Genomic DNA, 27,369 nt, shown 5'->3' on the forward strand with positions numbered 1-27,369 from the left:
TTATAGAAAAATTCTTAGACCTGATCCGGGTGCGAACCCCCGACTCCCCGCGCTGATAGTGGCGCTCTTACCACTGGGCCACCAAGCCCCTAGCTAGTGACCGTTTTGTACTGTTATTTGAATACAACTTTTTTAATTAAATCAACTTTACAAACTATTATTGCTTTAATTGACCTAAAAAGCACATATTTTGTTCAACAGTCGGAATTTTAGGTCTAAAAAAATTTTTTTTGCGCTTTTTTTCAATTTAATTTTTTAATCAAAAAACGCCAAATTAAGGTGCAGAAGACAAAGTTTTGGAATTTTCCAAGCGTTTAAGTTGATTTTTCAATTCGAAAAGATCATATTTCGGGAAACTTTATTTAAAAATAAGTTCTTTAGACTATTTTTTGGCAAGCAAGATGCAATTTGTTCGTGCGGTGACGTAAAGAACTAAAGAGCTGGAACTAATATAAAAGTTAAAAGTTTATAATGTAGGCCCTAAAGAATCAGCCTGTATTTAACCGTTGAGTGTCATTGAATGCGGCATATCTTGTTCCAGTTTCAGCACCTGCCGGTGGTTAAATGGCCGTGAAAATGTTTGAAACGTTTGCAACATTCCAGACATTTCATAAAAAAGTACAACACACTTTGACCACATTTACCGCGCTCGAAAAAATTCAATGAGAATTTTCATGCGAATAAAGTGTATTTCATTTCAATGCACATACACCGGAAATGCAGAATTTATGTATGAATAAAAATATTACGTTTATACGTATTCACGAAGCAATGTGCCGAGCTACAATGCGATAGAGCTTTGATGTTCTCCCTTTTGGCAAAACAAGATAATCGGTTCGCTCGAATCTGCGCGATTTCACACCGAAATAAGCAAAACACGTGTTTTATTTACACCTAATTGAAATTAATTAGTGAGGACGATCATTTTGCGGCCGATGAATCCGCCAAAGGGCGAGTTCGACGCCAATTTGCAGAAATGAATCCAATTTTTACAAAACACCCGATACATTATTTGCTTTTGCTTTTGAGATTTTTTCACGATAAAATATTTAAAAAAAATTTTTTGTTGGTGACACTTTAAGCCTTATTTTAACATCTGAATCCTAGATTATATCCACTATTTTAAAGCACGTTTCCTATAGCAACCTGTTTTCAGTATTTTAAAACACGCTTCTCATAGTAACGTGTTTTAAACAATTTTTTTCACTATATTAAAATACGCTTCCCATAGCAACGTGTTTTAAATTAAAATGTTTCAATAACACTCATACGAAAAAGTTCTTAAAGTTCTCGCGTGTCTAAGTGTGCAACTCGCATACGCCCGTTGCATAACGACAATCCTCGGACTTTAAGCTTATGTTTTCGAACTCCTATTATTAATAACAAACATCTTGTTTAGTTTTTATTCAAACAATTTTTAGCCCGAAAAGTCGATCGAATAGTAATTTAAAACGGCTGTGGGCGGTTTGCTGTTTGTTTTCGGTTCAGTTCCACATTGCGACATAATAGCAGCGTGGAAATTATTTGTCTAATCACTCTTTTGAGACCAAACACTGCAACACCCGATCCTAAACATGGATTGCAAATTAAACACTTAACACCGTAACAGTGTTCAATTGGTTGTTTCATGTTACAGTGGGAAACAGCACTGTAAAAGTCGTTCAATTTATATAAAAAAAGAACAAAATTTCATTGCATTCAATTCGAGAAGCGATAAAACCGGAGCTAAAGCAAAAGCTAAAATGTTTTCATAGTTTGGCAATTAGCTCTAAAGCCGGCTCCATTCCCCTCTTAATTTGAATTAAATGAGGTCGAATGCAATTCGCAAATCTTGCACTAGGAAAGTAAACGTCGATATTGTGGCTCCAGTTATTCACGCAATTTATTACTGAATTTAAGCAGAGTGGAGAAGGGTTACAATCGCAGTTAAATACGGGAAAAAATCACCGCAAGCAAATCCCGAAAAACTAAAATTAAGTTTGCGCACAATGTAAAATTTTTTTGGGGGAGATTTTTTACAAGTTGGAAGCAAATCCGGTTAAACTTATTCCAAGCCGATCCCGAGGCAATTCAATTGGAGATAGATTTCTCTTGTCACATCCTTGTTAAAAGGGTCTGTCGATCCAAAAAAGTGTTAGGGGAACTTTTACATTATTAAGCAAATCAATTAAGCGGTTTTAGATGTTAAGCGACCTCGATTGTTACGATGGTAATTGTCTCCCGAACTATCGGTTTCTTGTTAACCACCAGTTAAGTTCTAACCGGAGACATGCAATTGACTTTACATGGAATCAGCCATCATTAGCGGAGCTCGTTTAAACTTAAACCGCTTCGCCAGAAAATTGCCAATAATTAAAAGACTACTTTTGAGTAGTATCTTGCGATCGGCAAGAGGAGAGTTTCCGCATGAAAGAAATATGAGAGATGTTTGCGTCGGAATGTGACAATACTGAATAGAATTTCCGACAATTTCGCTTCGTAAATGATGAGAATACAGGCTTTGCTCCTTTGGGTTCATAATAAAGTCATAAGCGAATCTTCAAAAGAATATGTTTGTATCTTTTTTGCTAATGTAAGGATCGATACTGCCATGAACAGCAAACAGCAGAATATTACTAGAGGACGTAATTTTGAAGTTATGTCATTAGGAAGTGCAGTAGCAAAGCAATAGGATTGATATAATCAATCATCAAATATTGTTACTAACCACTATTGTAATTACTAAATGGCGGATGAATGGCGATCTAGAAGTAATTTGCTTGATGAAATTATGTGTTAGTTACCAATATGCAACATTGTATTAAATTATTGGTTTCATGTTTCCAGTCTTCAACTAAATATTGTTAATTCCTGTCTATGCCATTTAATTCAAATCATTTTAACCCAAAATGCGATGTTCACATCTACGGTTTACAAACATGTCTGCAGTTTAACTGCTTTAAATTTACTGTAATTAAAATAAATCTTTTATTACGGTAACACCGAAATATACTGTTTCAAAAAGTTGGTTAGTATTAATTTTGGTGGATGCGCCGGGAAACTACACTTACAACTACTGTAATTTTTAATAATCTTACTCAAAAAAATTATTATAATTTTTGTAATTTGCCGTCATTTTGATGCTTTAATAGGCTTATTGAAACACGCAACGCCATCAAGTGCGATGGCATAATTGTCATTATTTGACGAAACATTTTACGAAAATTTTAAGTTTGGCGTTCTTGCAAGATTATCTTCCACATTCGTGTTTTTTGACAGAATATGGATAAAACAGACATTTTGCGTTTTTAAAATTGAGACATTACCAACCGTCACAAAATTCCTAAATCGATTAAAATCACAATTTTTGTTAAAAAATGGCAAAAAGGGGGTTTAAATTAAAATGTTCAAAGAAAATCAATTGAATAACATTTATGCGAAAACGCTTAAAATTCTCGGGTGTCTAGGTATGCAACGAGCGTATGCGCGACTCCTGGAAAGCTTGTGTGTTTGCACTTATTAATAAGTATAATTTTTTTGTTCATAAGACGGCGCACTGTGGGAGTTTAAAAACCTAACTTATAAAATATACATCGCTTGTTTCTACGTTTTTTATTATATTAATTGCAAATTTTGTCAGTTCATTGACTGGACTTCATCCAAGGATTACAAACATTTTTCGAATCTTAACCGTTTCACTTAGTCTTATAAAAAAATTAAGTCTTGTGTTACGAGTAGTTTAGAACAAAATTAATGTGGTTTCTAGTTAAAACACTAAAAACAGTTTACATAGTTAGTGCTTATATTCGGAATTATTGGTCCTAAGAGAGAGAAACTTATTAATTAATTTTGTATTAATAATTTCTTAAAATCCTTTCGGCTTTGTGTTTGCTTAGAGCGGTAATTGCAATTTCCTTTTTGTATGTCTAAAAACCATAATTATTTAAGATGGCAGTGATCCTCTTTCCGACATAAAAGCTTTGTTTCACAATAAGACGCTTGGCATAATAGAATCAGGTGTCTAATTAAATCAAACCATCATTTTCCAAAGTGAGTGTAATAGAGGAAATTTACAGTACTTACGCTCTAATTCAATAGATCCGCAATTACGCAGCTTGTAGACACCTCAGCAGACGCACATCGACATTGTAGACCACACCTGAAAACAGGGCTATTTATTTCCCAATTCGCGCTGAAAATATTTTGAGGCAATGTAATGCATTCAAAGGGCCACCCCATCAGTCGTGCATGTAAAAGCTGAAAAGAAAATAATTACGTCGGGCTACACAGCGTGAGATCCGGCTGGATTGTGTCAATACTTTCTGTTTACGTTTCCGTCAGCTTAACTCCCATAAATGCGAAAAGTTGGGAAAAAGCCCGGGGCTATACATGCTAAGGAGGCGTAAACGTTTGTCCGATTAATCATCGTCGAAGAGAGATCGCTCGTCGCAGCCCAGTCTACGAGCTTTCTCAATCACGCTGAAAGATGTATTACCCCAGCTAAACGTAAAAAATTGAAAGGCTCGTTGCGAATTCATGTTTACGTTTGTTTTTGCGAGTGCAAGACAAATACGAACTTGAGCGATTTATTTACGGCGTCCCATAAAATAAACATGGCGCTACACGCATCAAATATTTGAGAAAACGTGGTGAAAAGGGCCACATAAACCATATAAAGTGTGCAGAGGACTCCGGATAAAATCAATGGAACGGCCTGACGGCCCACACACCGGACTCGCGTCCGACAAACTATAAACTGCACCGCAATTTGGTCCAATGAATTTCATCAAACATTAATAGACGGGCGTGCTGAAAGGCTGACACTTTTAACGACCGATGCCACGGCAAGATTCCATTCACTCTCTTTTACATACCCGGAAATACGACCGGAAACGCAGCGCCAACATCACCGGAATTAACATATTTCACAAACAAATCTAATGAAGCAAATCTGATCGGCAGGCTTGAGTCCCATTTATTTACACGAACTTTTCCTGCTGATGCACAAATAATGTCCCCACAATCAGTAAATTATTAATAAATTACTACAAACGGTGTAGAAAAATTAAAAAAAAACTATGCAAAAAACATCCTGTATACCGTGGCTAGTATTTTTTATTTCTGTATATATTACATTAGAACTTCCTTTAATGGACACCTCCGCATAACGGACACCTCTTCACAACGGACACTTTTGTAAGAACACGACAAATACATTGGAAAATAATGTAAAAAAAGTAAAAAAAAATGTTTATTTTGGTTTACTTCTTTAAATTTTTTGATGATAGGTTGAGGGATTAGCAAATCCAGTATACCTTCTGTGGTGTTTGTCACATTTTTATGTCAATTAGAACTATTTGTTTATTTCAGAAAAAATATCCCACCTCCCATTAGTGGCCAGCTCTGCACAACGGACAGTGTCCGTTGTTGAGAGGTTTTATTGTATTGTATTTTAACATTTATTTGTCAATAATGGGCTATCGATCTTGAATGACTTAAGCACCACAACCTGGCTAATAAATCAAAACGAACCGACAGCTAATACCAATAATTAATGAGTGTTTATATAGAAAAAATACTATGTTGTGTTGTGGAAATAAAAATCGTGTCAGTCCCGGGCGATTTTACGTAATTTGGGAATATTGAGCCACCCACGACTATACATTTTCCGTTAAAAATTAACGAGTAATTTATCATTTTTCCCACCTTTGCCGGGCACAAATACAACAAACGCCGTTTTTATTAATAATGCCGTGAAAAAAATGGTGAAGCAGTGTAACGTGACCGCAATTTTTACAGCCAGCACTGTAACTGCAGGTTCTACAGCGTTAATTGGATTTACGAATTCTTAGACAAAACACGCTAATGCGGTCATTTTGTCAAAGTGCAAGAAGTTTAAATAAATTTCTGGATCCTGTTTGTCGTATTCATCCAATAAATCAAGAGATAAACACAGAATGCAAGAGTCTTGTGTTATAAATGGTAGGGAAGAGTTGAATGCATAAGATGAATGTTTGTTTTGCCACCTTTAAATTGAAATCCATTTGGAACGCTTTCTCCAATTATTCGCTTGCGAGTGTTACATTGAAGCATGTTAGTGCTTTGATACTTTGTGCTCCAGAATTCGGGTTTAGAATAACTGAGATGCCAATAATAAACAAATTTGTCTGTTGAAATCGATAGCTTCGTGTCAAAGTGTCTTGCACGCTCATATCGCTCCAGTTTAGACAGATTTGCTCTTGTTGTCTTACTGATTTAACTAACATCCGGAATAATACAATTCAAGCCAAGACCTGACAATTAATTAGTACTTTTTCGAGTTTTTTCTTCATTTTGCGCTATCTGAAATTAACTCCCGAACTTGTCGAAAAAGTTGGTAGTATATTTGTTGGGCTGATTACATTGGTGCCTCTGTAATCGGCATTTGAAAGTTGATTTCTTCAAAATTGATGCTGTTTATAGATTTTATTACGTCGATTAGGATGTTCTTTGACTTTTACGCTTACTCTCATTTGCTGTAATCGGTATTTGGATGTAAAAGAGTTCAAAAATCAAAAATTTAAATGTCTTTTTCTAAGAAAATATATAGGGCAAAAATTAAATATGGTTAAAATCTTGATTTACTCGTAGCAACGGTTTCGCCATTCCAATTTTTTCACTGAAAAATTTATAACTCGTAAGCCAAAAGTCCTATTTCAAAACAAGCGACTGTTTTACACACTGCTTCAGTTTTTTTACAAAATCCTACATAACTAAGTGGTTTAATGACATCTAAGGACTTAGATAGAAAATACCGCGATGTTAGTTAATGTTAAAAGTGACTTATTTCGCTTCAGATTGGCTCTTGCACATTAGCACAACGAGCTCGACAACATTTCAAGCAACTTTTTGTCACCAGCTGTTTCACATATTAAATGTGTCAACATCACGCTCACAAGAGCAGGTACTCCGGGGTTAAAACTCGGAGTAGATCCCTGTCGTAACAAAATAATTGGCATCTTTCCATTTTCAGACGCATAAATTTTTCAGCGCGACTCTAATTGCAATCTCGTTCAAAAACTCCGTTTACGTAAAGAACTCCTGTACTAAACCCGGCGGAATAACTGCATATCCCGATTTCAGACGTTTGAGGAGTGAGAAGGAAAATGTGTCCACGGTTCATAAAAAATTTACATAACTTTCGGGAAAGACCGACATTTCGGTCAGGGAAATTGAGAGTGGCCAAGTCCATTCGTTCATCTTTTAGGGCTTTTCTATCATCGTGTTACCGCCAGTTTCGGGTCCAATTAAACAAAGTAAATGCGGAAGGGTCGAAAGATTCTGCACTTTTGCAGAGTTATTGATTTTTAGTCGCCGCAAGCTTTATGGGAGATACATATCGACAGGTGTAATTTTTCACATACTCAAGAGGCGCCACATTTCGCTTCTTTCTTCCTTCGATAAATAAACACAAGGAGAAGGGAGTGAATAATGCATAAGTGCGGTGGATGCATTTGCCCGAGAAATGGCTCCTAAATTATTTATTTAAATTGGAGTTAACTTTTACACATTTCAATTAGGAATGTCTCGGGGCAGGCTTGTCTTTATTCGTAAACTCTTTATTTCATTAAACACATTTTCGACGGGAATTTTAAACAAAATCAATAGTGCATGCTCGAAAAACCAGTATTGGAATTTACGCCACATTCTTTATGCTAAAATACAGGATGATTCAAAAGTACCGTACAATCTCTACTGATAAAGGACATCAAACTGAAATTAAAAGTTTCTATGACGAAAAAATTTTAAGTTAAATTTTTAAGTTAATTTTTTGAAGCTTCAGATCATATTTTTTGACTTTAGTTAGCGGTAACGACAGTTCATGAAACACTTAACAAATACCTGTTGCAGAAAATCAACAAATAATGTCTTATGATGTACAAAACAATTAGAAAACTTGAAAATTCAACAATAAATTAAATACGACATCATAGGAAACAAAAGAGCAAAAAGCGCTAACGTTGCTACGGAAAACAAATTAAAAAATATATCAACATTAAGTTTCCTGAAGAAAAAATCTGACTATATTTTTGTGCTTAAATGAACGTCTTTTATCATTATACGAGAGTTTGTCCGTCACTTTTGAATAACTCTGTAGATACAAAAATATAATTTCGGTCTCATGTTCAAATATAGTATATTATTATACGAGTTTTATAAGACAATCTATTGTGGCACGAATGGTTTTGGAGCACGACGAAGGAGTGCGTCAATAGAATGAGTGCCACAATTAAGTTTTATAAAACGAGTGTAATATACTATTTTTTCTACTTTCTATTTTTGTAATTTTTTTGTTTAACTTTTGAAATTCTGTTCAAACTATTTCCTCTTAATTTTGTTAATTATTTAAGCTTTATCAATAAACGACTTGACGCTGTTAACAGGTCACACATTAAATTATAATGTGACTGATAACACCCAGCCCAGCACTGCCAATACAACTGTTAAAAATTCACTAAAAGTAGTTGTACAAAAGTTCTCTTTGTGAAAGTATTTTAAGTTTTACAATGTAGAAAAATGATTTTTTTGGGTGTGATTTAATTAAAAATATAGTTAACTTTCGAAATAATTTACCCTGAAAGAACTTTTAGTTCATACTGATAACGACACAAATTAAATAAAGTTTGGCCTTATTTTCTATCAATTAATAATTTCTAGAAGCCAAATAATGACAATATATGTAGTATTTGTTATTGGAGAATAATGTTACAATAATTGCTTCATTTAGAGCTTTTAGTGCATTATATAATCATTATATAGATTTGCCACGCTAGAACTACAGCAGCAATTACTGTGAGGTCAGTTTTACTATTATTAGTTAGTAAAAAGCTTCTATTATTTTTTCCCTAACAACTGGGCGATTTAATTTGTAAGCTATCTGACCCTAAAGCGTCCAATAATAATTAACAGTTTTGCTTGTGGTAGGAGTAGTTCTCACCCCTCAACAGCTCATCAATTTTCCCAATTACAAAACTACCCCAAACGCCACAAATCCACTTTTATATTTCATCCCCCCTCGAATTCGCGTGACCTCATCAATTACGCAAATCACCCCTGAAAATGTCCCCCACCACGCAATTAATAAGATTTGGGGCATTTTTTGCACGCAATTAAAACTTTTTCAATGATGTATTGCCACACACCCATTCATTTCGAAAAATTTGTTATTAACAACAAAACAAAATATATGTCTTATCGTAATTAGGGCCGTATTCCCTGTACGATTTTTCTCTCCGTGCCCATGTCTGCTGTAATGATAAACATCACGAGTTATTTATACCTTTTTCGCATGATAACGCCTCGTAAAGAGGGTGGAATATTTGGAATTTTTGGCTTGTGATTCGAATTGTATCGGAGCTTCGATGCCATCAAAGATATGCACACTTTAATTATTTCTTGTAAATTACGCCGGCTACAAGGCGAGATTGTGTTTAAAACCGGAAATGGAATTAATTTCGTATGAAAAATGTGGAAAGGGGTTTAGGCTGAAGCGTGGCTTTTACAAAAAAGCTAACAAGAGACCGATTAATTTCGCTCCCAACTAGCTTAAAAATTGATTAATATTTTTTAGTGAGCTCGAATTAAAAAGTTTTAAGTGAATTAATTTTGCCAATTTTTAATGAAAAATTTATAAGAGGGCTGAATAGCAATTTCCATTAGAATTAATAAGGCGTCAATTAAGCCGCGATTTTTTTCGGAAAATTAAAGGTTTTTTATTTCGCCGAAATGACACTCTCGTCGTTAACTGGGAAAAAATCAGTGAATTTATGAATCAAATTCCTTCAAGAGCTCATGGTCAAAGTTTGAAATTATTGCAGATAAGTTGTCTTAGCGCGATTAGCCCCACAGGGGGAGTGATATAAATTTAAAGTATATATCATAAAGGTGAGGTAATTTAAGGGATTTGGGAGCTACTTAATTATTTCCAGCCAAGCGAGTGACGTTAATGGTTTTGGTTTTAAGCAGTCTGCTGCACCGACAATTAAAGATTCCAGGGCTGCCCCATATTTTACAACGTGTAAAAATTTAACACTGAGTTAAATCGGACATAAATCTTCACCGGACGGGTTATTAGCCTTATCCAAATCAGATTAATTCCGCTCAGATGACAGGGTTTGATCTGTTTCGCGTTCCCATCTACATAAATTGACTCCACTTCCCCAAAAATAAATTACAGTCCCATGTCTTACATTACAAAAAGTCTGATTCAATCAAGTCTATCGATTCGTCCTGTTTATGTTTTCGGTACGCCACTAAGAAAAAAACTCGTAAAATATTGACGATACGCTGGTTGACAATAAAAAGAGACAGTCGAAATGAAAGCGGCGAATTTGAAACCACAACTTTGGGATAATGCGCTTTTATAACTTTTGCACCTGGATACGTTATTAATTTTTAAAGAATAGACCAGTTTTGTATTTTTCTCGAAAGTCAGGGCACACAATGGGCACGATTAATTCGCCAAGTTTTTTACTTTGCATAATTATGCCAGACAGAGCTAGGTATCATTAAAACTAAACAAAGCTTTAACATCGAGCAAAGTTTTTCTTTGAAAATTGCCGTAATAATACCTAAATCTGAAAGGACAAGGACGGTTTGAAAATCATTAAAACAACGAAACAAACTGAAGTTTTTTCAACATTGTGCTGTGGCGCTTTGTTCAAGACGCCCAAAACAGCAATTAAATATGCAACGAATGAGTGATAGAAGTGATAGAAAAGCATTGTTATATGCGAGTGAGAACTTTGACCCACGAGTGCGCTTGCTCACGAGTGGGACACTTCTCACGAGCTTTATAATGGCATTTTGATCATGTGTGATATAGGACGTTTTATCTTTCAGGTGCATTGTAAAAAAAATCCAAATAAATATCCGCCTGTAACATTAGCACAATAAACAGTCTCATTGTTTTTTCCAATTTTCTCCAGATTTACGCACTTGTGAGTAGAACTGACAGCTTTGAGAAATATGATTTTTCTCACGGAAAACAATGGTATAATGTACCTAAAAAACTGCACCCGTAAGATAATAGTATATTATATAACAAGTGATAGAAATTCATCATTATATGCGAGTGAAAACTTTGACCCACGAGTGTGCTTGCTCACGAGTTGGACACTTCTCACGAGCTTTATAATGGCATTTTGATCACGTGGAATATACGACGTTTTATCTTACAAGTGCATTCTAAAAAATCCATGAAATTCAATTAAATATCCGCCTGTAATGTTACAATAAACAGCACAATAAACAGTCTCATTGTTTTTCCCAATTTTTCCCAAATTTACTCACTTGTGAGTGGAACTGACAGTTTTATCTCACTTGTGAAAGAAATTTGATTTTCCTCACGAAAAACAATGGTATAATCTAGAAAACTGCACCTTTAAGATAATAGTATGTTATATAATAAGTGATAGAAATGCATCATTGTATGCGAGTGAGAATTTTAACCCACGAGTGCGCTTGCTCACAAGTGGGACACTTCTCACGAGCTTTATAATGGCATTTTGATTACGTGTGATTTACGACAGGTGCATTGTAAAAAAATCCAAGAAGTTTGAGTAAATATCTATCTGTAACAAGAGCATAATTCTGTGTTTCAGTTTTCGTAGTGACCTGTGTTGCTATAGTTATGAAATAAACAGTCTCATTGTTTTTCCCAATTTTTTCCAGATTTACTCACTTGTGAGTAAAACTAACAGCTTTATTTTAAGTTTTCTTACCGAAAACAGTGGTATAATGTACTTAAAAAACTGCATCTGAAAGAAAAAAAAATTCCGGTCACAAAAATTCGACGTTTTATTTAACGATATATAGAAAACGGTCGTCGGCCGTATGAAAGATGTATCCATATTAAAACTTAAAGCCCTAAAGACCGCATTTAGTTTTAATAAGACCATAAGGACTGTAACGTGTCAGCTTATAAAGTTTTCAGGTTACGCTTGCATAGTTTTAGTGTGCCGTTAAGTCTAGGTAACTCCTTTCACCTCGCAGAACTATGCCTCCATCCCCGATTATTTTTCACTTTATTCCCCCAAAAGTAGTAACATTTTACAACGTCGTGCCATAATTTATAAAGCCACCGCCGAGCCAGGTTTTAAATTATTCATAGCTAATGTTTCCGGTCAGCGATACTATCTGCAGATGAAAAAATGTCATAATCACGAATTAAAAATCGCACGGAACGATTTACGGCTGCTTGAATTGTAACAATTGTTTGTCTTTTTGTAAAAAAGCAGCTTCGAGTTGCGACTTAATTAAAAACTTTACGAATGGCCAACAACGAAATGATTAGTGCATGTACTTTCGCCAACAGAAAATTTCGTTGCAAGTTTCTTCAGTTCGTTTATAAGCCGGAAAAAACACACAATGCGAGATTAAAGCATGGCGGAGCTTTTTCTAACGTTTTCTAATTATTCTCCGGTTTTTATTATTTACGGAAATGTCAGAGAAGAGTAATTACGAGAGACTTCTTGCGCTGAGCAGAATCCACGCCTCGATAAGCTCGCAATTTTTCAAATTTTATTCACTGTAGTTAACTCGATTCTTTGAACGTTTAATTAAAGAATTTCCCAATTGTTAAAACCTAAGCTTCGTCCAGCAGAAAAAAAATAATAATCGATCATTGAAGTCAAAAGTTAAGCACTAAAATAAAGAATAATGGCTCCGCACTGTCCGCACTCCTTCTATCATAATGTTGTTTTAAGACGAACCATTAGCAGGTTTACTTAGGTCCCGCATTTAAGGAAACGTCTAGTGAAGAGGAGCTCTCAGTTTTATTTATTTAATCGTTTTATGTCGATTCGAGAGTATGCAAGAAACTTTTCGTGATTAAATTCCGTAATCGCAAAAGTTATTTCCCAGTGCTTTTACCTTAAAACGTTTTTGCTTCTAATAATTTCTTATTAATTATAACATTGAAGTAGCACCAAAAAATTGAATTAAAATCGTTCGATGGCAAATGCTTTGTCAAGGCAATAAATTCCAGTAATAAGTTCTTTAAGTTTTCGCGTTTGTGTCAAGTGTTCCCAAAGACATGTATGTTTCCTCTGGGATGAAACTTTCGGACGACAAAACCCAAAACTTGAGTCAAATTAATCGCGTGAAAAACTGCAAAGATTTGTCTTATTTTATGACACGCGATTTGCATGTCCCACGACCAACTGAAACATAAAAAGTCGAAAGTGCTCCTCTAAATCAATTTTACCCCAAATTTGTTTACAAACTTTGATTTCGTTCCTTTGAGCAAAGTTCGTGCCCTTTGAAGATTATCAGTTAACGTAATTCGAGTTTTAATAATGATTAATCCAACTTCCGAATGAAAAATTGCTCAAAATTTGATTTAAATCTAATAATAAAATTCGTTTAATTAGGCAGGCAAGCATCGCAACTTGGAGTAATTTCCTGTGTAATTTCCGGATCTTTCAGACGCAATTTCTTAATATATTATTATTGGCAATGGAAGAAACGAAATTTGCGTCAGGATTTCAATTGATACGAGATGTATTACTATTTTAATTTAGCCCGGATTAATTAATATTAAATTTCGAGAACTCAAACCGGCTTTCTGTGGAGGTAAATTCGAGCTAATTGAATGAAACATCAACAAGCATGTGTGTATTGTGCAATATCTCACAACATGCTCGAGTTTCGAATTACGTTTTGAACAAATAATTTTGCTCTTTTTGTTCGATACAAAACAAAAACTGCCGAGAAGAAAGAATGAAATGGCGGCTGTGGCGTCCAGTACATTAAATGCGATTTCTGTTGGCCAACCACTGAGTTAAATTATAGCCACCGTACGTAAAAGTAAAAAATAAATGACCTAATTAACCTGCCCAGTGCAGTGTCGTGGCCATAAAGCCACATCCGCATCGATTTATTATAAATGAAATAAAACGTTTCAATCGAATGAAAAATTTCAAACTGCACACCGTAATAATAGAAATGTGAACAATGATGACAGTACAATTAACACGGGTTGCTGATTATGTATTGCATTCCGACATTTCAGCAACGCAAAAATGAGTTCGAACAAAATGCAATCCTGCTTTGTCAATTAATGATGCATGCCTAATGTTTTTAGACAAAATTCATATTTGCTGAAATTATTCCGGCGTTTTAAATAGCGACGTCATTAATCACCGCATTCATGTACACTCAACTATTCGATTTTCCATCATTTAACTTTTAAAATATGTAAAGCATCCGCGAGTGGCTCTGAAGAGATCAACTTTTGCTGAAAATGGGTTCAGCGGCAATATTCATAAGCGTGTCAACTTGATGAATCAAAATTCAGCAATTTCTATATAATTGGAAGACATCCCCGACGCACATACTGAAGCTGACGCGTTGAGGGTCTCTTGGAAGGCGTCCTTAGGATGGAAATGTGAAAAATGATGTTTGTTGCGGCCAATAAAGAAAATTGCTGACGTGTTTCGCACATCTCGACTTCGCGTTTAATATAGAAGATGTGTAGTGGTACCGAATGGGTAAAAATGAATTTTCCCCAAGTCGTCCAGACTTCCCAGATTTATTTCACTGGGAATGCATATGACAAGCACAATATTTAAATCAGGCTGGGGCCGAAATCGGCCCATGATGCGGCTATTCTGACCCCTGCTTATTTGAATTTTTCCCTTATTCATGCGGACTCCGGAGAGGTCCCAGGTCAAAGCATTGTGCATAAGAAATCAATCTACAAATTTAAGAATTAAAAGAAACTGTTACATTTTTATTACGTAAGGACCAGCGACTACTGTATTGTGGTTAATAATAAAACTAATAGTCGTTGTTTATTAACGCTTTTAACTTAATAAAAGAAGGCCAATTTTATACATCTGTTGGAAGTTCAATAGTTTTTAAAACCTACCATCAGCACATCAGTAAACAAAGAAGCAGTTTAATTATTCACCGGTTTGCTTCTTTGTTGTTTCAAGTACATTTATTATTAAAAGATCTCCTACATACCTTACGTTTACCTGTCTTCAATATTACGGTTTTGCTTCAAACCATTCACCCTGCGCCTCTGCAAACTCTGCCAATTAATTTAAATAAGAATCGATTTTTGAAACACAAAAATTTAGTAGGCAAATGGCACTTAACACTATAATAACAAAAAAAACAACGTAAGAAATAAATACATTCTAGAAATTCTCTCCTAGATTTTCATGTGCGCCTTTTCAAAATTCTTTTAAAGTTTCGTTTAGTAGTCTTCCAGATTATCCTTTAGCAAAGCTGTGCTTTTCTAAAAATTTTTCTTAAAATGTTTTTCTGATTTTTTTCTATTGACGTTTCTAGATCAAAAATCAAGACTTTTCTCTAGATTATTATATAAATAATTTTTCTGATGTTACGTTACAGTTCTAGGCTTTATTGGAACTTCTTTTATAAACACCACTTCTATATTCTCTAAATTTTCTATTAGATTTCATTCTGTATCTTTCTAACATTTTTCTCTACTTTGTTTAGGATTTTTTTAGACCAAGTATTCCGTAGTCTTTTTTTACACTCTTTTCTAGACTTTTCTTAATTTTTTTTTCTATTTTCCTTTCTAAAGCAGTTTCTAGATCTGAAATCTCTGCTGGTTTTAGATTATTTTGTAAAACCATATTTAAAATTTTTCTAGATTATTTCTTAAAATTATTTTTGTACTCTTCTTTTGATTGTTCTTAAGATTCTTTTCCGATTCTTTTCTAAAGTAGTTTTTGGATTTGAAATCTAGACTTTCCTTTAGATTACTTTACAAACCCATCTTTAGATTCTTTTATAAATGTTTCTCTAGAAGCTTTTTCACAATTATTTTTTACATTCTACTGAAAATTATTTTATAGGCATTGTATTTAACAAATTTCATTTTACATTGCATTCTGTGTCTCTTCAAAATTTATTCTTTTTTGGCCGCAGTTGGAATTTTATTAGATTATTTATTAGTATGGTACACTTCTTTAGATCTTTCTTAAAATTCTTTTCTGATTCTTTCTAAAGGAATTTCTAAATATGCAACCTGGACTTCTCTTTGAATTATTTTATAAAACTTTAAATTCTTTTATAAACTCTGTTCCAGATGCTTTTTTACTGTTATTTTCTAGACTTTATTTAAACATACCCTGCTTCTACATTCTATCTACATTCTAGAAATCTCTACACTTCGTTTTTTTTTAAATCCGCTTATTATAAATTATTCTGTAACATTGTTTCTGTATCTACTCTTCTCTATATTTTTGTCAGATTTTTTTCTAAAGCCATTTGCAGATCTGAGATCTTTAGACTTTTTTTTAAATTCTTGTAGATTTGTAGACTCTTGTCAAAATTCTTATACATCTCTGCTAGAAGTTACTCTGCTGTTCTTCTAAATTCTATTATAGTTTTGTTTATAATTCTTCCAGATTATCCTTTACCAAAGCTTCTGTACTTTTCTCTAAATTTGTTTTTTATTTTTTTTAAAGCCGGTTTTAGGTTTGGACTTTCCTTTAGATTATATCATAAATTCTTTTTGAGATGCTCTGATTTATAATTATTTTTTTATTCCTTATTTTTTTTATTTCTTTATTTGATTACACTCTGTTTCTATTGAAAATTTTTCTATAGTTTCACTTAGGATTTCTGTAGATTATTCCTTAGCGCGTTGTTTTTGCATTCTTCAATAGATTTTTCTTAAGGTCCTTCTTTGTTTCTTTTCTTAAGTAGTTTCAGGATGTGGAATATCCACTCTTTTTAATAATTATCAATAATTTTGTAAACCAATCTTTAAATTATTTTATGATTTCTTCTCCAGATGCTTCTTTACAATTATTTTCTAGTCACTCCTAAAAATTACGAGTATTCTATAAAAATTTCTTCTACGCTTTTTAAATTTTCTATTAGATTACACTATGCATTTTTCCAAAATTCTTCTTTAATTTCGTTTAGAAATTTTCTAGATTGTTCTTTAAAATCGTGTCTGTACTCTTGCTTAGATTTTTCTTAAGATTCTCCTCCGATTCTTTAAAGCAGTCTCTACATCTGATATCTAGACTTTTCTTTAAGTTATTTTATAAACCCATCTTTTGAGTCTTTTATAAATTTTTCTCTAGATGATCTTAAACAATTATTTTTTAGATTCTACCACAAATTATTTTATAAACTCATCTTCTACATTCACCAAATTTTCTATTCGGTTCCAGTCTGCGTCTTTTCAAAAATCCTCTCTAGTATTGTTTCGAATTTTTTAAATTATTCTGTAGCATTGTTTCTGTACCAATCTTTTGTAGATTCTTATCTGATTTTTTTCTAAAATCGTCTATAAATCTAACGTAAAGACTCTTCTTTATATTATTTATTCTTTTAGATAATGAATTTGGAATAATATTGCGTAAAAATTCTTTACATATTAATTTATCGTTTCAGTCAGGTCTAAAAGTTCTATTAATATTCTTAGAATTCGAACACTGCTCAACACGAATTCAAAATTAAACCCCCACAGACGTTTTTGCGCCCCAAATACCTCAGCTTACCGTGCCCTGACGTGACACAGCATGAAATAAAGCGTGTCCAAGACGGCGGACATGAAATATGTCCGGTTAAACCGGTCTTACTTAACCGGAATCGAGTGGCCGCGACCAGGAAGGACACGTAATCCTGACGTTAGCGTGATTGGATACGTTGCGGATAGTTGCTGATCTATCGGACTTGGAAATAGATCTAGGGACTTTAGTGTTATTTAGTTGGGAGCTCGTAGTAATTTAGGCTTGGGATCGGGCTTAAAGAGCGACACAGCTGATGATGTCGGCCAGGAAACGGTCAGAATCCTCGCCGATATAGAAATGCCAGGATATTCCGGTTATTGCTCCAGCGGTTTTCTTGCGTTTTTTATCAGGAGATTGTTCCTCGAGGAGACCCTTTGCCTGGTTAACCGTGAAATGCGATTAATTCGTTTTGTTGCTGTTTTAAACTTGTTCGATCTCTTGGAACGTCGGGGCTAAAGAGCAAGATGGATGGGCTCGAATTTATGGCATAAATAATACATTTGTTTCATTTTTATGGAATATAGAGTGCACCACTGTTGATTTATCTAACCAACGCGTTATTGAAAATTTCGGAAATTGCAGTTTTCACCATTTTTCAGTTTTAATTTTGTCCGAGATGAAACAGCTCGCGCAAATAAAACCCTGCCACAAATCATATTAGGTTCAATCACTAAATTCGGGTCAAATCACCGCCGGTTGATGGATTATACAGCGCTGGTCTGCCAGCTGTAAACTCATCCGAATTCATGTCAAGATTCAAATAAAATTCTCACACAAAAATAACAAATATCCCCCAACGAGCGCGGTTAGTCATTCATCCCTCCATCAACTCGATTTGTGGCTTGACCTTCGATTTGTGTTCCCTTCTCGGGAGATTCAGCCTAATTTCCGTCAGAGATTCGAAACTGAGACGGGGATTAAGATGTGTGATAGAAATTCATTAAATTGGTTCGGCTTTCGAAGCCATTTTATAAATCTTCATATCCATAAGTCATAACTCAAAATAATAGTCTTTTTGTGTCGGAATATGAATCACTTTTGACGTACGATTAATGGCAAAATGATGAAATATTTCGGTTTAACGAGGCTGCGGTAAAATCGAAGCCTTTTTAATAACGTGTATTGCCTTCATGTAAAAATATTACGATATAAAGCTACATAAAAATCAAAGCGATAATAAGCGCGTTAAATGAATAATGGCGTTTTCAGTTTGCTGAGCAACCGCAACAATTTTGTATTTCGAGCCAATGAGTAATCGATGTAATCACTAATCACACTCGACTTTTAGGGGAGACATTAATAAATTTACTGCTGCTCCATGATCTCTGGTTGTACCAATTATTTACATTAATGCTCATCATTAAACACTTTGTATATTACCAATGAAAACTAAAGCCAAACCGATAAAGCAAGTTTAGGATACAAATGACGCAAGCTGTGACTTCCTCACGAGCTTAGCAATAATAGAGCAGTTTTAATAAATTATGTAACAAATACTAGACAACTTTTTTTTTCTTTATTTACAATAAAAACAGTATGAAAACTTACCTCAATATACAAATTCAAAATTTTTATTTGCTCTAAAAGCGTTTTATTTCTAAAGTTATTTTGTTTTAGAGCATGTAAATTCCTTAATGTTGTGTAATGTGTACGTAATTTATTTCGCTCATTTATAAAATTATCTAAGTTCTTACTGTGCTTTAAGTTGATGTTTCTCTGTCATAAATTATGTAACACGCATTTTATTCCCTTTCATTACAAACATAAAGCAATGTTTTATATTCGGTTTATTTTCTAGACATAAACGTTCCTTGCTTTAATTTAGCTTAGCTATTACTTGCTTTTTTTTGTATTTAAGAACGACAGTATCTGTCAGGTGTTGACTGTTTCAAATTAAAAAAATCGCATTTTCAATAATTAATTATTGATAATTCATAAATAATTTTATTACCTATATTAGATAGAAACTAGGCATTCTTAAGACCAGCTGTTGCTGTTTAGAAACACAAGCACACAAAGAAAAATGTTTTGACAGTAAGGAGCTTATTTCTCCGTTTCAGTGCTAGAATGACATATAAGCACTCAATTTAGTGATAAAATAAGCTTCATTCTTAAAACTATTGACAGGCAGAAGTTATGGGCAGTTCTAAAATTGTTCACTTTTGTACATTTTTCTACAAAATAAATGATTAAGTTTATACTTTTTATATTAATCTGCATTAAAGCTATCATTTTATGATGATAGCTATATGAAAATTAAAATGTTTCTGATCATCTTCCAATCAGTTTTAGACGTATCAAAAAAAAAATAACGAAAATTGACAATGCAATATTAATGTCACCCGGTCGTAGTATTGTCTCGGTATTACAGAATTATATCTATTTTTTTTAATGGAAGTAGAAAAAAATAATTCAATAATATAAGTGAAGACTGAAACAAAAAAAAGTGTAAGAGAAAACAGAATAAATTGCCTTTTAAAACTTCCAATACTTTAATTTACTATTCTAACATGTACTTATAGGTTTAATTTTCCCGGCGCATCCACCAAAATTAATTTGTTCCCAGCTGGTTAAAAATTCATTTATCGTTGCTGCCGCTAGAAGACCGTGAAACTAGCCATCGTTAAAATTCCGCCCTTTCTGGCAGCATACCTCCAGTAACGCCTCAATTACCACGCGAACGCACCATCATAACAAAAAGTTGCGACTGTGCGATAATTCAAATTTGTTGTCGGTCCGGTGGGAACCACGGCGAAAATTTTTGTGATGCCGCCACTGGGACGTGACGTTCCGCCAGGCCTAAGGTTGGCAGCATTCGGTGATGAATGGCGCTATGATATCTACTCATTTGTCTGGATTGCTGGTATCTGCTGCTGTGATTGTTCACTTACCATAGATACGCTCCGTGGCGCGTACTTTTCGGATTTATGGCCATCATCCCACTTTAAATTTTCAAGTTTTCTGACGCGATTATTTGCCAATATCCGACCGATATTGCACATCGTTTGAATATCATTACGAGTATTTAAGGCTTATTTAATACGGTTCATGCTGTTGCCAGCGCAAAGAGGGCAATAAATGTGGGGAGAGAAGCGACTTTGTATATTGTTTTCTAAGTACATTTATCAATAATTAACATACAGTAAAACCTCTCAACAACGGACACTGATGGGGAATCTTTAATTGTCCGTTGTGGAGGAGTGTCCACTAATGGAAGGTTTTGTTACGTCCCTACAAAAATGTCCGTTGTGAAGAGATGTCCGTTATTTGAAGGTATCCGTTATTATATGGAATTAAATATTAGGTACTGACACCCAAAAGGAAAATGACGCAACACAACAAATGACGTTTTTTTTCAATTTGTTTATTGTGAGAATTTTTGCGAAGTTATTACATTTTTGCCTTAAAAACGTGCTAATAAAACGTAAAAATTAAAAATGTTACTTTTGAGTTTTGGCCGAATTAGGTAATTTTCCAGTTTGATATATTAAGGTAAAGAACCCGAAAACCTGATACAAAACGTGGAAATAACACCATTCCCGACCAACTTCTCATTTTTCAGCTTATTGTGGGCGAAATTTCACTTAAAAAAACGAGAGCGATTGAAATAGGCAATGTAGCAATAGTTTTATTTTATTTTTTTGATTTTGGGGCGCGTGTTTTGACAAGATCTTACAAAATAAATGAACTTCATGTTCTAAAACAAACAAAATTGGCATTTTATCTTAAATGCGTTTTGTAAAGAAAAAAAAAGTCCTTTTTTGCGAAAAACTGATTGCAAATTAAAACAAAATGATTTTTATTGTGTGAAATATTAGCAGTCAGTCCTCGAAACCATTTTGTGAAGGTCGACCAATACATTCGCTTGCAAATTGAAAATAATGTTTCTGTATAAAGAAAAAACAAAAAGAATTGAAATTTTTTTTTTCTGAGCTTCAGATTTGTGGTTTCTCAGCTTGGTTCATTTAGGTAATATGTTTAAAAACATTTTTAACAACTTGAACCGAATTTGGTTATTTTTATGCTATTTTTGACAAAATTTTGCTCAAAAACAAACGAAAACGAGTGAAACAAGCAAAGTAACATTTTTTTTTATTTTACTCTGGTGATTTTAAGGCGTTTGACAAAATTTTACCTTAAATGCGTTTTAATATTATAAAGGAAAAAACAAAACACTTTTTTCTTTTTTTTTGACAAAAAGTGAATGCAAATTAAAACGAAATAATTTTTATTACATAAAACATTAACAGTCAAGTCCTCGAAACCATTTTGAAATCAGCTTGTGATGATCAACCAATATATTTGCTTTGAAATTTTTTTGTCTATACGTTATCTTTGCCTTTTTATTGGTCAAGCGCATTGAAGGGGCAAGACTTAGATTGGTTTTCGGGTTGGCTCCACCCAATTAAATTCAAGAACTAATTTAAGCAAATCAAAAATATTTGGCAATTTTATCTCTATTGAGATACGAGATTTGTTTTACTGATTACGATCGTTTTTATTAGAAAAATTGTAATTAACAAAAAAGAAAGAAATTTATTGCAATTAACTGTGAAAATAGTTAGGTTATTGTCTGTGTCATCAACGCGCTAAAAGGTTAGGAAAAAATATTACTTTTGGTCTAATTTCTCTTACCGGTTTAAAAAGTTTTTATTAGTGGAAAAAAAGTGGGGCTTGGTTAATACAAAATAAGTTTTAATGTAAGTTTAAAATTTGCCATGTAATAAAAAAACACTTTGAAACATTTCATTTTATTCAAGAATCCATTTAGAGTTAGTAAAGAAAATTGAAGATTAATTAAACTCTTCTACGATTTTTTGCCTTATTCTTGACAATTTTACAAAGTAATGTTTCTGCATCAAAAAAAAAACAAGGAGAACCAAGAAAGGTTTTTTTCTTGACTTCCAGTTTTCGTAGTTTTTCTGGTTTTTCATCTTGGTTTATTTAGGTAATAAATTCAAAAACGTGTGTAAATGATTGAAAAAAGTAAGAATAACTTTTTCTCGACCGAATTTTGTAATTTTTCAGACTATACTTGACGTAATTTCGGCCAAAAATAAACGAAGTTGGGTGAAATACGCAAATTAACAACACTTTCATTATATTTTTGTGATCTTCAGGCGTTTGTTTGTTTTATTTTGAGGATTTTCGACGCTTTTTGATCAAAATTTGGAAAAAAAATGAGTACCTGATTCAAAAATGCACGGTAGGCGTTTGTTTATGGACGCGTCGTTTTCATACATGTGTGATGTGCTTGAAAAAGGACTATTTCGAGTTAATTCATGTTGCAGAAGCGCAACTGTGTAAGCGCTTCGGATTTTGGTGTACGTTGGCATAAATCGCGGCACCTAATAAGAACCTTATTGTGCGGTAAGAGCAGCGCGCTTCCCTCAGATACGTCGAAAAACAGAACAAAAGGGGTGCTAACGCGGATAACGCTCCACATATATCATTTTTTATTCGCTATTAAAGATTTAACACGCGCAGCCGTTGTGAAACGCTAATATGCAAAGTTGCGCAGCGGTCCGGCCGATAAATCGCTTGTCTGTAATTTATGTTAATAACCGTCCCATCACTTCCACGTCGAAGCCCCCAACAAAGACGGCTCCCAGAGTTATAATGAAGCCGTGTCTGGAGCAGGTCGCTCCGCTATCGATAATCTTCATAATCTCGGAGATATCCAGACAGATGCGTCTGGCAGCGTCCACTCGGATGATTTATGTGGAAGCGCTCGAAAAACTGCAATTAAATCCGTTTAATTACTCCACATTGATTTAATGGGAGACAAATTAATTACTCGCTTTTCCGTTCTTGTGACGGCTCGATACTCGGACTGACGCGCCTGATATTGGCCCGGCAATGGGACATTTTTGGCCGATTGGCGAATATTGGAAATGATAATAGCAAGTTGGTTCGTGTCATGTCACGCATCCTAATTGCTCCTACGGCCGCTGGTAATTAATTCGGGCTTATCGAGTGCGTTGCTTTATTGTATAAACATAGCGATGTGTGCGGTTTGTGATTAATTTTCGACGGTGGTTAAGAGTCTAGACAAATATTGGTAAACGGATAACGGAAAGGGCTGCCATGACTAGGTGTTTTACAAAAATTGGAAAACACGGATCAAACGGTTTGTTGCTCGTTTTAATTTGCAAATGGACAAGACTTTATACCAGTATTTGAATGTTAAAATTTTGGTCAGCATTTAAGTGCATATCACTTTGTTATTTTAGCGCAATTTATAATTAACGAAAAATTAGCAGCTGTGTCGATTTAGATTCACTTGTTTTTATATGCGCTTGTGATTCCCCTAATATTTTTGGAACATGACATCATGACTAAATTTAGCTTATGATATCATAGTAATTTTTGAGTCGATAAATGCTATATTTAGATTGTGACTCATTAATTGGTCATGGTTGCTTTTAAATTATTATATCACACTTATTTTCGGATCATAGATAGGCCAATTCTTGGCCAATTCTTGGCCTATCTATGACAACATAATCTAAACTTAATCATGATGTCATGTTCAAAAAATAATAATGATATCAGGGGAATCACATAATTTTCAATGTGGGATTCCCCAAAGTAGCGCATGCGTATATAAAAACAAGCCATGACATTATAATCCACAAATAGCATCAACAACAGGGGCTTCTCACGTTTTGCCCTGAGGAATCCCTGAAACGGCGCATGTGCAGACGAATTGAATAACTCAAATAATTATTTATTTTGAGAGGGAAGTTTTTTATTATCCACAATATGCTAGATAAGTGTGATATGACAAGAAAAGTGGCTCATTGTCGATAATTCCAAAACTAATGACTCCTATGAAATCAATATTTTGTTGTTACCATATTTTGTGTTGCGTCATAAAATATGAATTATTTTGTATTTGTGTCTAAAAATATTCTGTTACGCTTGTTGTATATTTTTTTTTCAACACAATTCCACCCTAATGTTTTATACAAGATTTGGACCCGGCGCATCCACCATTTTTACTTCTTGTTTTTAAACGTTTAATTTTGTAATTGTCAACAAAACTGTGAATAATTTAGCAAAAACCATGACATTACAATCCAAAAATAGCATCAACAACAGGAGATTCCTACGTTTTGCCCCGGAAAATCCCTGAATAGGCACAGCCTATCTACTAATAGGAATAGCAATAGAAAACTGCAATTAAAAAGGGCTTCTCATACCATTAATCATGTCACTAGTTTTTATCTTGCGTCTACAAGACTGTTAAAGCATTTTTATCGGTGTCTAAATTACATGTTCTTATTACTTACATAATTATAAGGTTGCGAGTGTATGAGCGTGAGGTAAAGTTTGCAAATTTGGACTAAGTATAAACTAAACAAATCTGTCACTTGAATGGCTTTAAAAAATATGGTTTCGGGAAATTTAATTTTTTACAACATTTTTTTCTAACATTTTTTTTGTATTCTCAAACAAATTGGCGGCGTTTTTAAAAATATCCTACAAAACAGTGCAAATTTCTATTTAAATTCGTTTTCATTGTTACTTAATTTAACTAATAAACCAGTTAAATGTAACCAACGACTGTCCAACTTTTAAAAGTCGAAACATCTTTTTAGGTACAAAAAATTCAGTTATTTTGTATTTCGTTTTGCCTCCCAGTGTTTAGTTCTCGTAGTTAACTCTCAAAACTGCTACGGCTTTATCTAAAAAAAAAGTATACGTTATTAATCACTAGACTATAAAATATTGCCAATTTTAAGTAAGAGTCGCGATTTTCTACTTGCGCGTAAGCGTTGGCTGTCCCTGTATGTATTCCTAGTATATATTGAAAATAACTGGAATAAATATTTATTGCGAGAGGAAAGTTTTTTATTATCCTCAATATGCTAGATGAGTGTGATATGACAAGAAAAGTGGCTCATTGTCGATAATGTCAAAACTAATGACTCCTAGAAAATCAATATTTTGTTGTTACCATATTTTGTGTTGCGTCATAAAATAGGAATTATTTTGTATTTGTGTCTAAAAATATTCGGTTACGCTTGTATAATTTTTTTCCAATACAACTCGACCCTAATGTTTTATACAAAATTTGGACCCGGCGCATCCACCAATTTTACTCTTTGTTCTTAAACGTTTAATTTTGTTAACAAAACTGTGAATTATTTAGCAAAAGTGGTTAATACTTTTAGGACACTTACTTTTATTGAAAAATTTACATTTTTTAATCTAAATCCTTTGTTATAAATACCGTCGCACTTCAAAGCCGGCTAAAATTTTCACTTTGTTATTTTTACTTTACCTTGTTTTCGGTAATTGGATAAAACAGCAAATTACTTCAATACATTTCTAGGCTGTTGTTTAACCAAAATGTGGCAACTCCGAATAGCGTGTTGCGGTGGAGGAAGGTATTAGGTTTCCGAGGGAAAAGGAGTCAAAAGAAGGATCAATATTTCCAAATATTGGTCCTGGGAGACAAATAAATTGTTGGTAATGTTTAACGTGGATTTTCCGGCCGGATAATTTCAAGGTATATAATCGAAGGGTTGGCGGAAATACCGTTAAAACTGTAAGAAAGTGTTAGTTGTTTTATTGACTGACACATTTGCAATAATAACGCAAGTTTTCAAGGTTTCCGAGGGAAAAGGAGTCAAAAGAAGGATCAATATTTCCAAATATTGGTCCTGGGAGACAAATAAATTGTTGGTAATGTTTAACGTGGATTTTCCGGCCGGATAATTTCAAGGTATATAATCGAAGGGTTGGCGGAAATACCGTTAAAACTGTAAGAAAGTGTTAGTTGTTTTATTGACTGACACATTTGCAATAATAACGCAAGTTTTCAAATTTGAGTAATAGGCCTATTTTGGGACAGATGTTTTATTTTAAATTTGATTTGTTTTATGTGCCACTGAGAGGAATATAAAGATGAATAACACGTAAAAGTAGATTTTTATGTTTTTTCTTTTTCCCCACTTCGAGTCGTAAAATTTAAAACAAAAACATCGAACGGTCCAGAGGCGATTTCCTGTTTTATTTCGGCTTTTATTACAATTAATAATACACGAATTGTGCCACAGTTTTCAGCGAAAAACATTTCAATGTTCCATTTCTTAAATTTCCCTCTTCCAACTTTTCCGAGAGGTTCATATTTTATTCCGCGCATTCTGAAAGAGTAACAATATATTCCTGCACATATTGCGTATGAGGATTCCGCATTCCGTGCGTAGGAACGACCACTTCGCCGAAAAACTGCACTTTTACACAAAACAAAAATACAACAAACGATTTAAGACTGTTGTAAAGCAGGGTATCCAGAAATGAGGATATCTCGAATTTTCGACTTGTCTCCCCTATGGGCCTCCACAGTGCCGAGTAAATATGGCAATATCCAGTCGTGATATTTGAATGTACACGATAACAATGAGTCTATCTCGGCATTCCACCTTTGCCAGCGGCGGCCCCCATGGGTCACACAAGGAGCATTACAGTTGGCAATTATTAAACCGGCTCCGAGTAAGGATTTTTCCCTCAAAGCTTTGTCAAATATTTGTAGTATATCCGCACAATGAGAACGCTTGTCGGAGACAATCCCAAATTGGGACGAAAAACTCGACCCTGTGCGGGGCTTTAACACAACAGCTGCTTAAATTAAAGGCCAAATTTATGAATTTTATTCCGCAAATGTTCGAACTTTTACAACACTTATGAAAAAACTTACAAGCAGACAAAAGACATTTAAACTTTTGCACGAAAAATGAATTTTTACATTTAAAGCTTCTCGAGATAATGGAAACCTACCTTTTTCGTAATTTCGGTCACTCTATCGTAATGAGAGCAAAACATCTTAAAAAGC

At 34.0% G+C, this 27,369-nt stretch overlaps 1 protein-coding gene and 1 non-coding gene across 5 annotated transcripts in view; one reads left to right on the plus strand and one right to left on the minus strand.

Annotated features, from left to right (window-relative positions):
• LOC664309 (chaoptic-like protein) overlaps positions 1–27,369 on the minus strand; it is a 140,751-nt gene that overhangs the window by 104,915 nt on the left and 8,467 nt on the right. For 3 of the 4 annotated variants that reach the window (XM_064356513.1, XM_015977881.2, XM_064356514.1), the window contains one exon: positions 4,063–4,138. The exons of the other annotated variant lie outside the window; for it this stretch is intronic. The gene's annotated coding sequence lies outside the window, so the exon portion shown is untranslated. The remainder of the gene's footprint in view (positions 1–4,062; positions 4,139–27,369) is intronic. 4 annotated transcript variants of the gene reach the window in all.
• The window catches only part of LOC103312349 (uncharacterized), a 156,142-nt gene that overhangs the window by 54,975 nt on the left and 73,798 nt on the right, over positions 1–27,369 (plus strand). The gene's annotated exons all lie outside the window — the stretch shown is intronic.

Source organism: Tribolium castaneum, chromosome 1 (genome assembly GCF_031307605.1).
Source record: "Tribolium castaneum strain GA2 chromosome 1, icTriCast1.1, whole genome shotgun sequence".
NCBI classification, from domain to species: Eukaryota; Metazoa; Arthropoda; class Insecta; order Coleoptera; family Tenebrionidae; genus Tribolium; species Tribolium castaneum.